Consider the following 16,233-nt stretch of genomic DNA (forward strand, 5'->3'; position numbering starts at 1 on the left):
TTTTTTTTCTTTAAATTTTATTGACATGCCAGAATAACTCAAACGTAACATCAAGTATCTGTGTCATTACTGAACATTAGAAGGTCAATATTCAGCTAGCAGTGGTCAATGGCTCTTTAAATGCTGTTCTCCGAGGACAAGCAGGCTGCTTGTTCTCACGACTGGGTTGACGTCCGCGGCAGCCCCCACCAACCGGAAAAAGCTTCGCGGGACGGTCGGCACGCAGGGCACGCCCACCGCGCATGCGCGGCCGTCTTCCCGCCCGTGCGCGACCGCTCCCGCCAGTTACTTTTTTTCCGCGACTGAGAGAGTCGTGTTTTTGCAACTCTCTCGTTTCAGCCGCCGGAATTTTCGACCGCGTTTACGCGGGTCGTCGCTCTTGGCCTTTTTGGCCTCTTCTTCTTTCGTTTCGTTTGTTATCCAAAAAAAAAAAAAAAAAAAAAGAATTTTGCGCGTGTGGAGCACGCGCTCCTCCTTTTTCCCTCGCTTTCTAGCGGGGACGCCTCGTTGCGGCCTAGTGGCCGCTCGGTCGGTTTCAATTTTCGTGGTGTGATTTTAGCCACCATTGCCGACTTTGACTTCGCCGACGCGATTTTTCCGTCGATGTCCTCGAAGGTCCCGAGTGGATTTAAAAAGTGTGGTCGCTGCGGCCGGCCGATCTCGCAGACCGACACCCACGCTTGGTGCCTCCAGTGCCTCGGGCCGGAGCACAATCTCAAGTCGTGTGCTTTGTGTCTCGGTCTCCGGAAACGGACTCAGGTTGCGAGGCAAGTTCTGCGGGACCGTCTTTTTGGAACTTGCGCCGGCCCCTCGACGTCGACCTCGACGGCATCGGTATCGAAGGCCGGTTCTTCGGTACCGGTATCGATGCCCGAGACATCGGCACCGATGGCAGCGACCCCAGGAGAACAGGTCCCGTCGGCCCGCCGGTCCGCCGGCGAGAGTGGGGTAGAGAGACCGCGTGGGCAGTCGGCCCCGGTCACTCCCTCAACTCGTGAGCCACGGGACCGAACCCTGTCGGACCCGGTACCTCGAGACCGAGGGGGATCGACCTCCTCCTCCTCCATGCCCTCCGGCACCGGTGACGTGCACCGGAAGAAGGACAAGAAGCGCCGTCACCGGGAGCCCTCGGTGCCTGAAGAGGTGTCGACGCCGAAGCGTCATCACAGAGAGGAGAGATCTCCGTCGGTGGTGGAGGTACCGACGCGTCGGGGTTCCGGCACCTCGGTGCCGTCTCCTGGCCCCCAGCAGCTTCTGGCACCGACACCCTTGCCGGCCCCACCGCCTTTCTCGGCAGCGGGCCTGGACGAGTGCCTCAGAGCCATCCTTCCGGGGCTCCTGGAAGGGCTGATGCGCCAGGCTGTGCCGGCGCCGGGGGTGCTTGCGCCCTCGGCGCCGATGACTGTGGCGCCGGCGAGCTCTAGCCCGGCGCCGGGGCAGTCGACACCGCCGCCGCTTGCGGTGCCGGTCTCGACAGCCACGCAGGTGGAGTCCCCGTCGACGTCGATGGAGGGAGCTCCGTCCCCGCCGGCGCGGGAGTCCACCGCTCGACGACACCGAGGCCTCGGTGCCTCGACGTCGAGCCGGGCCCGGTACCGGACTCAGCTACATGAGCTAATGTCCGATACCGAGGATGAGGACTCGTGGGGGGAAGAGGAGGACCCGAGATATTTCTCCTCAGAGGAGTCTACGGGCCTTCCCTCGGACCCCACGCCGTCACCGGAGAGGAAGCTCTCACCTCCTGAGAGTCTCTCCTTTGCCTCCTTTGTGCGGGATATGTCTATAAGCATTCCCTTTCCCGTGGTCTCTGTGGAAGAGCCGAGGGCCGAGATGCTCGAGGTCCTCGACTATCCATCACCACCTAGAGAGTCCTCCACGGTACCGCTGCACAATGTCCTGAAGGAGACGCTGCTCCGGAACTGGGTGCGACCATTAACTAATCCCACCATTCCCAAGAAAGCAGAGTCCCAGTACAGGATCCACTCTGACCCAGAGCTCATGCGGCCCCAGTTGCCCCATGACTCAGCGGTCGTGGATTCTGCTCTCAAGAGGGCACGGAGTTCGAGGGATACCGCCTCGGCGCCCCCGGGGCGGGAGTCTCGCACTCTGGACTCATTTGGGAGGAAGGCCTACCAGTCCTCCATGCTCGTGACCCGCATCCAATCGTACCTGCTCTATATGAGCATCCACATGCGGACCAATGTGCAACAGCTGGCGGACCTGGTCGATAAGCTCCCGCCGGAGCAGTCCAGGCCTTATCAGGAGGTGGTCAGGCAGCTGAAGGCGTGCAGAAAGTTCCTGTCCAGGGGGATTTTTGACACCTGTGACGTGGCATCTCGTGCTGCGGCCCAAGGTATAGTGATGCGCAGGCTCTCATGGCTGCGTGCCTCTGACCTGGACAACCGCACCCAGCAGAGACTGGCCGACGTCCCTTGCCGGGGGGATAACATTTTCGGTGAGAAGGTCGAGCAGATGGTGGACCAACTGCATCAGCGGGAAACCGCTCTCGACAAGCTCTCCCACCGGGCGCCTTCAGCACCCGCCCCCACGGGTGGGCGTTTTTCCCGGGCACGGCAGGCTGCACCCTATTCTTTTGCAAAGCGTAGGTACAACCAGCCGGCCCGAAGGCCTCGTCAGGCACAGGGACAGCCCCAGCGCGCTCGTTCTCGTCAACAGCGTGCGCCTAAGCAGCCCCCTGCGCCTCCACAGCAAAAGCCGGGGACGGGCTTTTGACTGGATCCACGGGAACATAGCCGCCCTACAAGTGTCCGTACCGGACGATCTGCCGGTCGGAGGGAGGTTAAAATTTTTTCACCAAAGGTGGCCTCTCATAACCTCCGACCAGTGGGTTCTCCAAATAGTGCGGTGCGGATACGCCCTGAATTTGGCCTCCCTGCCTCCAAATTGTCCTCCAGGAGCTCAGTCTTTCAGCTCCCATCACAAGCAGGTACTTGCAGAGGAACTCTCCGCCCTTCTCAGCGCCAATGCGGTCGAGCCCGTACCACCCGGGCAGGAAGGGCAGGGATTCTATTCCAGGTACTTCCTTGTGGAAAAGAAAACAGGGGGGATGCGTCCCATCCTAGACCTGAGAGGCCTGAACAAATTCCTGGTCAAAGAAAAGTTCAGGATGCTTTCCTTGGGCACCCTTCTGCCAATGATTCAGAAAAACGATTGGCTATGTTCCCTGGATTTAAAGGACGCATACACTCACATCCCGATACTGCCAGCTCACAGACAGTATCTCAGATTCCGCCTGGGCGCACGGCACTTTCAGTATTGTGTGCTGCCCTTTGGGCTCGCCTCTGCCCCACGAGTGTTTACAAAGTGCCTCGTGGTGGTAGCGGCCTACCTACGCAAGCTGGGAGTGCACGTGTTCCCATATCTCGACGATTGGCTGGTCAAGAACACCTCGGAGGCAGGAGCCCTCCGGTCCATGCAGTGCACTATTCAACTTCTGGAGCTGCTGGGGTTTGTGATAAATTACCCAAAGTCCCATCTCCAGCCAACTCAGTCTCTGGAATTCATAGGAGCGCTGCTGAATTCCCAGACGGCTCAGGCCTACCTTCCCGAAGCGAGGGCCACCAATCTCTTGGCCCTGGCTTCGCAGACCAGAGCGTCTCAGCAGATCACAGCTCGGCAGATGTTGAGACTTCTGGGTCATATGGCCTCCACAGTTCATGTGACTCCCATGGCTCGTCTTCACATGAGATCTGCTCAATGGACCCTAGCTTCCCAGTGGTTCCAAGCCACCGGGAATCTAGAAGATGTCATCCGCCTCTCCACCAGTTGTCGCACTTCACTGCTCTGGTGGACCATCCGGACCAATTTGACCCTGGGACGTCCATTCCAAGTTCCGCAGCCCACGAAAGTGCTGACGACGGATGCATCTCGCCTGGGGTGGGGAGCCCATGTCGATGGGCTCCACACTCAGGGTCTGTGGTCCCTCCAGGAAAAGGATCTGCAGATCAACCTCCTGGAGCTCCGAGCGATCTGGAACGCACTGAAGGCTTTCAGAGATCGGCTGTCCTGTCAAATTATCCAAATTCGGACAGACAATCAGGTTGCAATGTATTACGTCAACAAGCAGGGGGGCACCGGATCTCGCCCCCTGTGCCAGGAGGCCGTCGGGATGTGGCGTTGGGCGTGTCGGTTCGGCATGCTCCTCCAAGCCACATACCTGGCAGGCGTAAACAACAGTCTGGCCGACAGACTGAGCAGAGTCATGCAACCGCACGAGTGGTCGCTCCATGCCAGAGTGGTACGCAAGATCTTCCGAGCGTGGGGCACCCCCTCGGTGGACCTTTTCGCCTCTCAGACCAACCACAAGCTGCCTCTGTTCTGTTCCAGACTTCAGGCACACGGCAGGCTAGCGTCGGATGCCTTTCTCCTCCATTGGGGGACCGGCCTCCTGTATGCTTATCCTCCCATACCTTTGGTGGGGAAGACCTTACTGAAGCTCAAGCAAGACCGCGGCACCATGATTCTGATAGCGCCCTTTTGGCCCCGTCAGATCTGGTTCCCTCTTCTTCTGGAGTTGTCCTCCGAAGAACCGTGGAGATTGGAGTGTTTTCCGACTCTCATTTCGCAGAACGACGGAGCGTTGCTGCACCCCAACCTTCAGTCTCTGGCTCTCACGGCCTGGATGTTGAGGGCGTAGACTTCACTGCGTTGGGTCTGTCTGAGGGTGTCTCCCGGGTCTTGCTTGCCTCTAGGAAGGATTCCACTAAAAAGAGTTACTTTTTCAAGTGGAGGAGGTTTGTCGTGTGGTGTGAGAGCATGGCCCTAGAACCTCGTTCTTGCCCTGCACAGAACCTGCTTGAATACCTTCTGCACTTATCAGAGTCTGGCCTCAAGACCAACTCAGTAAGGAATCACCTTAGTGCGATTAGTGCTTACCATTATCGTGTGGAAGGTAAAGCCATCTCTGGAGAGCCTTTAGTCGTTCGATTCATGAGAGGCTTGCTTTTGTCAAAGCCCCCTATCAAGCCTCCTACTGTGTCATGGGATCTCAACGTCGTCCTCACCCAGCTGATGAAACCTCCTTTTGAGCCACTGAATACCTGCCATCTGAAGTACTTGACCTGGAAGGTCATTTTCCTGGTGGCAGTTACTTCAGCTCGTAGGGTCAGTGAGCTTCAAGCCCTAGTAGCTCATGCTCCATATACCAAATTTCATCACAACAGAGTAGTGCTCCGCACCCACCCAAAGTTCCTGCCGAAGGTGGTGTCGGAGTTCCATCTTAACCAGTCAATTGTCTTGCCAACATTCTTCCCCAGGCCGCATACCCGCCCTGCTGAACGTCAGTTGCACACATTGGACTGCAAGAGAGCATTGGCCTTCTACTTGGAGCGGACACAGCCCCACAGACAGTCCGCCCAATTGTTTATTTCTTTCGACCCTAACAGGCTAGGGGTCGCTGTCGGGAAACGCACCATCTCTAATTGGCTAGCAGATTGCATTTCCTTCACTTACGCCCAGGCTGGGCTGACTCTTGAGGGTCATGTCACGGCTCATAGTGTCAGAGCCATGGCAGCGTCGGTGGCCCACTTGAAGTCAGCCACTATTGAAGAGATCTGCAAGGCTGCGACGTGGTCATCTGTCCACACATTCACATCTCATTACTGCCTCCAGCAGGATACCCGACGCGACAGTCGGTTCGGGCAGTCGGTGCTGCAGAATCTGTTTGGGGTGTAAATCCAACTCCACCCTCCAGGACCCGAATTTATTCTGGTCAGGCTGCACTCTCAGTTAGTTGTTCTTCGTAGGTCAATTTCTGTTATACCCTCGCCGTTGCGAGGTTCAATTGACCTGGGTTCTTGTTTTGAGTGAGCCTGAGAGCTAGGGATACCCCAGTCGTGAGAACAAGCAGCCTGCTTGTCCTCGGAGAAAGGGTATGATACATACCTGTAGCAGTTGTTCTCCGAGGACAGCAGGCTGATTGTTCTCACCTTCCCTCCCTCCTCCCCTTTGGAGTTGTGTTTCATACTTTATTGCTTGTCATTCAACTGGCGGGAGCGGTCGCGCACGGGCGGGAAGACGGCCGCGCATGCGCGGTGGGCGTGCCCTGCGTGCCGACCGTCCCGCGAAGCTTTTTCCGGTTGGTGGGGGCTGCCGCGGACGTCAACCCAGTCGTGAGAACAATCAGCCTGCTGTCCTCGGAGAACAACTGCTACAGGTATGTATCATACCCTTCCTCTGCTGACTAAATTGGATCTGGATATTCAGTGCTGGGCCGTGGCCTGGCATTGGCATTGAATATCTGTACTCAGTACCTGGTGCCAGCCAGTATTGTGTGTCAATACCCCACATACCTAACTGGGCAAAGATAGGCCTGCGTTTAAAAGTGGTCTGTCGGCCCAGTTAGGTATGAAGGCAGGGGCACTGGATATCACTGGTGCCCACCTAATCTTCTAGCTCTGCCCCAATTCTGCCCCCAGACTGTAGTGGCACTATCCGGATTCAGGCCAGAGCAGTCGGAACAGATATTCAGCAGCACAACCCTGTTAAGTACCACTGAATATTGATGAACAGCCTGCAATGTGTGGTTTAAGCTAGCAGGAGTCTCCTGTCCTCCTAAACCATGTTGAATATGGCCTCTTAGTTTTGAAAGTTATATTTCTCCTTTCTGCAGTTAACAGCACGTAACTTTTTTTCTTCTTAACCCTAGAACGCATGACGTTAAAAATATACATATTAACGTCATGGGGGCCTTTTAGGCCCCCATGCACATAATGTAGAAAAACACACTTAAATAACTTTCACAAGTTTATTTCAAAATTGCTCAATAAAATATGAATAGTGGACAACATTTTAATTATAATTTTTCACAGAAAACACCAAAAAATCTTTTTTTTCCCAAATTTCACGCAAAGACATGAAAACACACAAAAATGCATAGAAATCTATAGCAAACTAGCTGCAGCTACATTTTTATTCTAACTTTCTTTTCTATTATATTAGTCTTCCAAACAATTCTGACATGTTATTTTTTCAGAAGAGTGTTCTTTGCAAACAGTTTCCTTACAAGTGGAACAATATCGCTCAGTTTTCCTCTCTATGTTTCTTGGACACATGAAACAACGCTTTTGTTTTCTTTCTCCTGGCTCTGGAGTAATCTGAAACTGTACGCCACACCGTTTAATTGCTTCTTTAGTTTTCTTTGGCAAGCATTTCAAGTCGCTTCGCTCTATCATGTGAGGTATTACAAGTTCATGACAAAGGTCCTTCAAGAATAAGCGTCTCCTGTCCTTCCTCTGTGCATGAAATTCAGGATGAGTTTCTATATAAATAATGAATGAATTTAGGGCTGCTACATCAAGCATATTTGAAAATAGTACTACAGGCCATCGTTTTGTTTGCCTCTTACACGAATATTCTCCCACCATCTCATCCATTTTATCTACACCTCCTTTTGTTGCATTGTAATGCAGGATGATTTCTGGTTTCAATTTTTGGTTATTGCTGTCAACACTGCAATCGTGATGCATGGTACTGAGTAAAATTACAGATTTCTCCTTCTTTGCCTTGTAAGATACCAAAGTCGCTTTGTTATTGAATCCAAAGACACTCTCATAAAGTGCTCGCTGACGATTGTGTTTGAGTGCTGCTGGAATTTCTCGTCTGTTTTGCTTTATAGTACCAACAAGTGTAATAGCTTTTGCAAGCAGAAAATTGCCTAGTTCAACATTGGTGAAATAATTGTCCATGGTGATGTTTCTACCTGAATTGAATATTGGAACAGCAAGAGTTTTGACTATTTCAGACCCCAGATCCTTCTGTACTGGTGCACCAACCTCTTTGCCACAGTAGATTACACCATTTATGCCATAATAATTTGCAGAATCACACATCCAGAAGATTTTTATACCGTACTTGGCTGGCTTGCTGGGCATGTATTGTATGAATTTGCAGCGTCCTCTGAACGGTACAAGTTGCTCATCTACAGTAACATTAGTACTAGGATTGTAAAGTTTTGTGCAATTTTTGATAAATATGTTCCAGATATAACTGATAGGGGCTAATTTGTCTGTTTCAAACCTCGCTGCACGAGTTCGCTTATCATCAAAGCGAATGATCCTTCTAATTTCCTCATATCTGCCCACTGACATTGTCGCCTTATAGTGTGGATCAGAAAGTGGGTCCAGAAATAATTCTCGTATTGGGACATCATACGATTTTTGACTCCCTGCCAGCAGGAAAAGTCCAATATATGCATAAAGTTCCTCTTTTGAGATATTTTTCCAGGACTTATTTTTTGCTGAAGCGATACGTCTTCCTTCTAGGTTTGAACATAATAGGACCTCTTCTGCAATATTGTCAGAAAAATAAGTACAGAATACATCTTTAGGGGTAAAGTAACTGGGACTTCCCACAGCTCCTTGAGCCTGCCTCACAATATTGTGTATTGGAGTACGTCCGACTAATGTAGGATTACTGTCCCAAAAAACATTCGTTTTGGATGTTCTACTTATCACTTCTTGAGGATCCACTAGATTCACTTCTTCATCATCAGAAGAATCACTGGATGAGGATGTTTGATTAGCTGGTGGCAGATATTCTTCATCAGACAAAGATAGTTCACTTTCATCATCGCTTTGAAACATAATCGCTTCAATCTCTTGGTCAGTCAGACACTTGGAGGAAGACTGTGCCATTGCTGACTAGATGTTAGAAAATGAAACAGATTTCCTCTCAACAGCTTATCTTATCACAGGTCCTTCAGCAATTAGCTCACAGTGTATACTGTCCTCAGTGTTCAGAGGACCTGAGGTGATGTCATGGCCTTATCACTCCCTCCAAAAATCACATGACATCCTCACATGTTATTATCCACACCCTGGCCCCTCCACCAGCATTACTGAGTACAAATAAAGTAACTTGAGACACAAACACTTCTGAGAACATGATAAAAACAGCGGGGGCCTAAAAGGCCCCCAATTCGTACAGATGTAGTTTTCACCAAACAAGCATTGTTACACCATAATGCCTATGAAAAATAATTATATGAACAACTGGATATTATCAACAATGACATACTTGAGTAATACCTTGAGTTTCAAAATTCTAACTAAAGTAATTTTGCAGATAATAGCAAAAATGTAAGCATGGGGGCCTAAAAGGCCCCCAATATGCGTTCTAGGGTTTTAAGTCCAGAGAGCATAGCCAATCGTTTTCATGAATCATGGGAAGAAGGGTGCCCAGGGAAAGCATCCTGAACTTTTCTCGGACCAGAAATTTGTTCAGGGCCCTTAGGTCTAGGATGGGACGCATCCCCCGTTTGCTTTTGCACAAGGAAGTACCTGGAATAGAATCCCAGCCCTTCTTCCCCTGGTGGAACGGGCTCGATCGCACTGGCGCTGAGAAGGGCGGAGAGTTCCTCTGCAAATACCTGCCTGTGCTGGAAGCTGAAGGATTGAGCTCCCAGTGGGCAATTTGGAGGTCTGGAAATCAAACTGAGGGAATACCTGAACCGGACTATTTAAAGAACCCACCAATCGGAGGATATGAGAGGCCACCTTTGGTAAAAAAAATTTTAGCCTCCCCCCGACCAGTAGATCGTCCGGCACAGGCACCTTTAGAGAGGCTATGCTCAGCCTGAGCCAGTCAAAAGCCCATCCCTTGCTTTTGCTGGGGAGCTGCAGGGGCCTGTCTGGGCGCACCCTGTTGACGCGAACGAGCGCGCTGGTGCCGAGCCTGAGAAGGCTGTCGGGAAGGTGGATTGTACCTACGCTTATTGTAAGCATAGGGAGCAGTCCTCCTTCCCCGGAAAAACCATCTACCTGTTGAGGTAGATGCAGAAGGCGCCAGGTGGGAGAGCTTGTCGAGGGCGGTTTCCCGCTTGTGGAGCTGCTCACCCACCTGCTCAACTTTCTCGCCAAAAATATTATCCCCCCGGCAAGGAACATCTGCAAGCCATTGCTGGGTACGATTGTCCAGGTCAGAGGCACGCAGCCATGAGAGTCTGCGCATCACTATACCTTGAGCAGCGGATCTGGACGCAACATCAAAAGTATCGTAAACACCCCTGGAGAGGAATTTGCGACACGCCTTCAGCTGCCTGATCACCTCCTGAAAAGGCCTGGCGTGCTCCACAGGGAGCTTGTCCACCAAGTCTGCCAGTTGCTTCACATTGTTCCGCATGTGGATGCTCGTGTAGAGCTGGTAAGACTGAATTTTGGACACGAGCAACAGTTTTGGAGAAACCTACAAGCCCGATTGCAGGGAGGCCTGGGAGTTGCGGTCATCCTTAGTCCAGGCTTATGTTTGCTGAATATCCCACCACAGATGAGCCGTGGCTCGCAACACTCTCTGATGGCTCATATTGTTACAGCAGCCAGGACTTTAATTGCAAGAATGTGGAAACAAACTGCGGTCCCGACGGTGGATCAGGTTTTGACTAAGGTGGACTACTGCTGTCTAATGGATAAACTTACTGCTTTATGGAGAGGTGGTATGATTCGGTTTCTAAAAACATGGACTGCATACATGGGGTGGAGGGGTTTATCAGTGTGATCTCTAGTGGAGGCGGTTGTCTCTTTGTTCTGGGATAAGATTTCTCCTTCTGAATACCCTGGAGGGAGGGGGGGAGGGCAAAGGGATATTGTATAGTTCTGATGGGGATGTAAGGATATGCTGTTTAGGATGTGATGTTTATGATGTTTGTTTGATATGAAAATGCTAATAAACACACTTTCAAAAAAAAGAAAAAAAAAAGAAAGACTCTCCAGGGGAGAAAGCTTTCCTTCTGGTGAAGGAGTAGGATCAGAGGGAACACCACAAGACTCCTCAGAAGAGAAATATCTGGGATCCTCCTCTTCCTCCCACCCACGAGGCATCCTCCTCGGTATCGGACAAGGGTTCTCTGACTGCAGTCCGAAACTGTGCCTGTCTCGACGCCAAGGAACCCCATCCTCGATGGCTATGCTGAGAAGTCAACTCCCGTGCCGGCGGCGATGAAGCTCCCTCCAGTGATGTCGACGGGGAGTCAACCTGGGTGGCAGCCGACGCCGATACCGCAAGCGGTACTGGTGTCGGAGACCACAATACAGGCATAGAGCCAGCCGCTGCTTCCATCACCGGTACCGAGGGCGCAAGCACCTCCGGTACCGGAACAGACTGATGCAGCAGCCCTTCCAGAAGACCTGGGAGAATGGCTCGGATGCGCTCGTCCAGAGCCTCTGCCAGGAAAGGCTGTGGGCCTGGTGCAGGAGTCGGAGGCAGAATCTGCAAAGGGCGAAGAGGCGGTACCGGGCTGTCCGAAGACCGATGCACCGACACCTCTTATATGGAGGGTGAGCGGTCCTCCCGGCGTCGACGCTTCACGGGTGCCGAATCCTTCGACGGCCTGGAGCTCCTGGTACCGTGTCTAGAAGGAGACTGATGGCGATGCTTCTTAGCATTCGCTCGATGCACGTCATCGGTAGTCCTCGGTACCGAAGAGGAGGACGTGGAATCCAAATGCCTCCTCGGGGTCGGGTCCGAAAGAGGTCGGTCCCATTGGGCCTGCACAGCAGGACACCCACTTGATGGCTCACTGCTCCCAATGTGTGGTGGTCTCCAAACAGCCATTACCTGTGCTCCCGATGTCGATGCCATCTCCGGTGCCGACATCAATGCCGCCGACCACGGTACCGATGTCGACGCTGAAGTCCCGGGCAAAGCTCCAAACAGACGGTCCCGCTGAGCTAGTCTCAACGCCTGTGCCCGCCTTTTAAGGCTAAGACACAACTTACACACGTCTGGGCGATGGTCGGGCCCAAGGCACTGGATACACCACGAGTGGGGATCGGTACCTGAGATTGCCCAGTTGCATCGACCACACTTCTTGAAGCCGCTGGGAATCCTGGATGTCATGGACGGAAAAATAGCGGCGGCGAAGTCAAAATTCTCGATGGTGCCAAAAAGAAGGGCACAAAATGGAGAAACGCGTACGTATGGCCTAAGAGGTTGCGACGGAAACGAAAGGAAACTTAAGAGGGAAAAACCTAAGAAATAAAGGATTTTTTTTGTTTGTTTTAAAAGAAACAGCTCCACAGAGCGAAAACTGAAGAAAAAAGCGGAAAAAGACAGTGAAACCGAAGGCTCTTTTCAAGGGCACAGAGAGAGACCATAGGCAGTCACTCCCTTACCGTGGAAAGAAAAGAACTGTCGGGACTCTCGCGCGATGGGCGGGAAGATGGCCGCGCATGTGCGTTGCGCGCACTCGAAGGCTCTAGCAATCTTTGTTGCTAGGAAGATTTCCGTTCGTAGGGGCTGCCATGGACATCACCCAGTCGTGAGAACAAGCAGCCTGCTTGTCCTCGGAGAAATGCTCTTTCAATTTTAGGTACAAATTTCAAGAACCAGACTGGCAAAGTCTTCAATTTCCAAACGGAATAAAGGCTTAGGAGCAGACATGATTGTTAGAAAACAGGAGACTTTATTAACAAATAAATTAGTTAAAAACGAATGCCCCTCCTTCGGTCAGTGAACTATTGGTGTAGCATGGAGTTCACCAATGGAAGAAGGGGCATTTCTTTTTAGCTAGTTTATTTGTTGCATATCTTTCTAGCAGTGGTAGCCGTCTTTTTACTTCTTTCTTTAAGGCCCATTTCATCCACTATTTTTTAAGACACAACAGGGGAGTAACTGTTCTATGCACATTACTAAGCATAAGAAGTTTTATCTGTGCGTATACTAGAACTTTGCTCTGTGTATAAATACTGCCATCTTAAAAATTTAATGCACTCAAATTTTTTTGTGATGACGCCATTTACGCAAAGAACAACATTCCAGCACATACGCAGATGTGCACCAACACTTTCATTTTGCTCAGAAATGTTTTATGTTTATTTGGTCCTTAATATACTGCCTTTCTGGGTTACAACCAAAGCAGTTCACATAACAATAACTAGAACATGCAAAGGAAGGAGAATTAAAAAGAGAGAAGGTAAAAATATAGAACAAAGAGTATAAAAAGACCACTGGCATCTCACAGCTGTTCATCAAAAGCCAGCTCAAGGAAGTAGGCTTCAAGGTACCTTTTAAACTTCTCGAGATTATCCTCCAGCCTTAAGGAACAGGGAAGGGAATTTCAGAGGGCATGGGCCAAGAAACAAAATGCAGCCTGACGAGTGGTCTGAAATCTTGCAAAAGCAGGAGAAAGGAGAACTAGTACTAGCTGCCTTAGGGAACAGGGAAAGGAATTTCAGAGGGCATGGGCCCAAGCAATAAAATGCAGCCTGACGAGTGGTCTCAAATCTTGCAAAAGCTGGAGAAGGCAGAACTAGTACTAGCTGCCTTCAGCACAGAACACTGTGTCCATGCATCTGGTGTGCTGATCCTGATTAGTGCACAAGATCTGCATGTTACTATTAGTACTAATCATTTCTATAGCGCTACTAGACGTATGCAGCACTGTACACAATATATGCAGGTACTTTTTCTGTCCCTAGAGGGCTCACAATCTAAGTTTTTGTACCTGGGGCAATGGAGGGTTAAGTGACTTGCCCAAGGTCACAAGGAGCTGCAGTGGGAATTGAACCCAGGTTGCCAGGATCAAAGCCTGCTGCAATAACCATTAGGCTATTCCTCCACTCCAAGTTTGCATATGACTAGCTTACTGCATTGGCAAGCAAAGCTTTCATGTTACATTCACATTAGTAGCCATGTGCTCAGTCATCAGCTCATAGCTCTAATATGAAACTTCCAGCATTGACTCCTTAGAAATCTTAAGCAAAGATCTACTTATGGACCAGGTAGGCAGACTTCTGTCTGGATCACCATCTGAAAATGTCAGAGTTACTAAGACATTGATCTTAAAGTAAAATGGTGCTCACATCATACCAAGTCAGAGTGTACAAAACAAGCCAACAAACAATTTTAGCATAGGTTTTATGGGCAGCCAAATAGCAGGTAAAGCCTGGTTTCCTTGGATGTAGACAGTGCCAGACATTAAAAATCAGGCCCACCTGGTCCATATACTTGCACAGCTGCCTTGTTCCAGCCTTACTGGGCAATCTCTTATCTGAACGAGCTAAGAAGTAATTATCCATTTTTACTCTCATTTCTATCTTACACTAGTAGAGGCTGAAGCAATACTGTATCTCAATAACATCATGGAATAAGGGAGGCAGCCTGCTAAGCAACCTTTCAGCTGAAGGTATTATGCTACTAGCTATTATGCTACTGACCTGTCTCCCTAAGGTCACTGGCTTTAGTGAATGCCAGATTGATTTTGGTGCTGTCGCCCACATGAGGATGATCATCATTGGTGAACAGCATGATGCGTTTGTGGCTCATTCTCAGCTTGACATCACTGAACAGATTGGCACAGATCCAGAGAGCATGACCCAGAGAGAAGTCTTTGCTGTGGCCAATGTTCTCATTAAAATAAGCTCTCCCCTTCTTCCCTTTGTACTTGTCAAGCTCCAGCACTCGCTTGGCACCTGAGGGGGAAAAAGCATTAATATTCCATGTAAATTTAAATAAGATCAGTGCTTTTTTTGTAGAAAAAAAGGTGCCAGTACTCATTGTGGGCGGAGTCACCACATATGGCTCCACCCCTTATGATAGCCACACCCACATTGGCCACACCCCTTATAGCAGCCATGGTGCATATAAACAGACATCATTGAAAATATACTAGTATAGGAGAAAAAAATATCATGATTTTTTTCATTATAAATAATTTCTGTAAGCTGCTACAGCTCCAGTATACCCAGTGCAAAATAAGACAACAGATGTAAACACTAAAATGAAAATAAAATGATTTTTTCTACCTTTGTTGTCTGGTGACTTTGTTTTTCTATCCATATTGGTCCCAGCCTCTGATTCTGCTGCTCTCTATCTGTTCTCTTAACTCCATTTATTTCTTTCCTTTCCTCTTCTTCATTTCTTGCCCTACATCCATAAGTAAAAGCTGGATCCTCCTCTGCGGAATTGACTGGAGGAGGTACAACATGGATCCAGCTTTTGCCTATTTTCTCCATCCAAGTGCAGTTTTTCTCCTCTCTTTCCTTTCCCTCATCTCCATCCATGTGCATCTTCTTTTTTTCTTTCCTCCGCTCCATCCATGTCCAGCATTTCTCCTCTCTCTTCCCTCCCCTGTATCCATATAAAGAAATAATTCTCTCTCCCCTCTCCTCCATCCAAGTGCATTTCTCCTCTCTCCCCGCCAACCCCTCCATCCATCCATGTCCAGCATGTCTCCTCTCTCCCCTGCTCTCCCCTCCCATGTCCAGCGATTCTCCTCTGTCCCTGTCCTCCCCTGCCATCCATGACCAGCCATTCTCCTCCGTCCCCTGTCCTCCCCTGCCATCCATGACCAGCCATTCTTCTCTGCCCCCTGTCCTCCCCTGCCATCCGTGACCAGCCATTCTTCTGTGCTCCGTCCTCCCCTGCCATCTGTGACCAGCTATTCTTCTCTGCCCCCTGTCCTCCCCTGCCATCCGTGACCAGCCATTCTTCTGTGCTCCGTCCTCCCCTGCCATCCGTGACCAGCCATTCTTCTCTGCCCCCTGTCCTCCCCTGCCATCCATGACCAGCCATTCTTCTGTGCTCCGTCCTCCCCTGCCATCCGTGACCAGCCATTCTTCTCTGCCCCGTCCTCCCCTGCCATCCGTGACCAGCCATTCTTCTCTGCTCTGTCCTCCCCTGCCATCCGCGACCCATTCTTCTCTGCCCCCTGTCCTCCCCTGCCATCTGTGACCAGCCATTCTTCTCTGCTCCATCCTCCCCTGCCATCCGTGACCCATTCTTCTCTGCCCCCTGTCCTCCCCTGCCATCCATGTCCACTGATTATCCTCTCTCCCCTCTCCAGCAATTTTCTCTTCCCTGCCCTCCCCTTCTTCTCCAGCCCCAGCATTAGACCCTCAGCCCCAAACCTCAGCGTCTGTCCTTGGTCCCTTTTTCTCCCAGCCACAGAGTCAGACTCTTCTCCCTAAATCAGCTCCCTTCTCCCAGCCCCAGCAAAATACCCTTCTCTCTCCTCAACCCCTAGCGCCCAGCATGTGCCCTGTTCTCCCATCCCCAGGCTCTGCCATTCATCCAACCCCCAAATCAGACCTTCTCCCCACCCGACGTCGAGATCCAGCGCCCCTGCCCCAGCTGCCCGCCCTCTTTGCTTCCCGACAGCCCTGCTTTCCGGTCCAAACCTCCCCCCCCGCGACGCGTTTCAATCTTTTATTTATTTATTTTTTTTACTTGCAGTCACAGCGCCGGCGTTGTTGAGAGGACCAGGCTCGCCTCCTCATG

The sequence above is a fragment of the Microcaecilia unicolor genome, unplaced genomic scaffold (genome assembly GCF_901765095.1).
Source record: "Microcaecilia unicolor unplaced genomic scaffold, aMicUni1.1, whole genome shotgun sequence".
Taxonomy (NCBI): domain Eukaryota; kingdom Metazoa; phylum Chordata; class Amphibia; order Gymnophiona; family Siphonopidae; genus Microcaecilia; species Microcaecilia unicolor.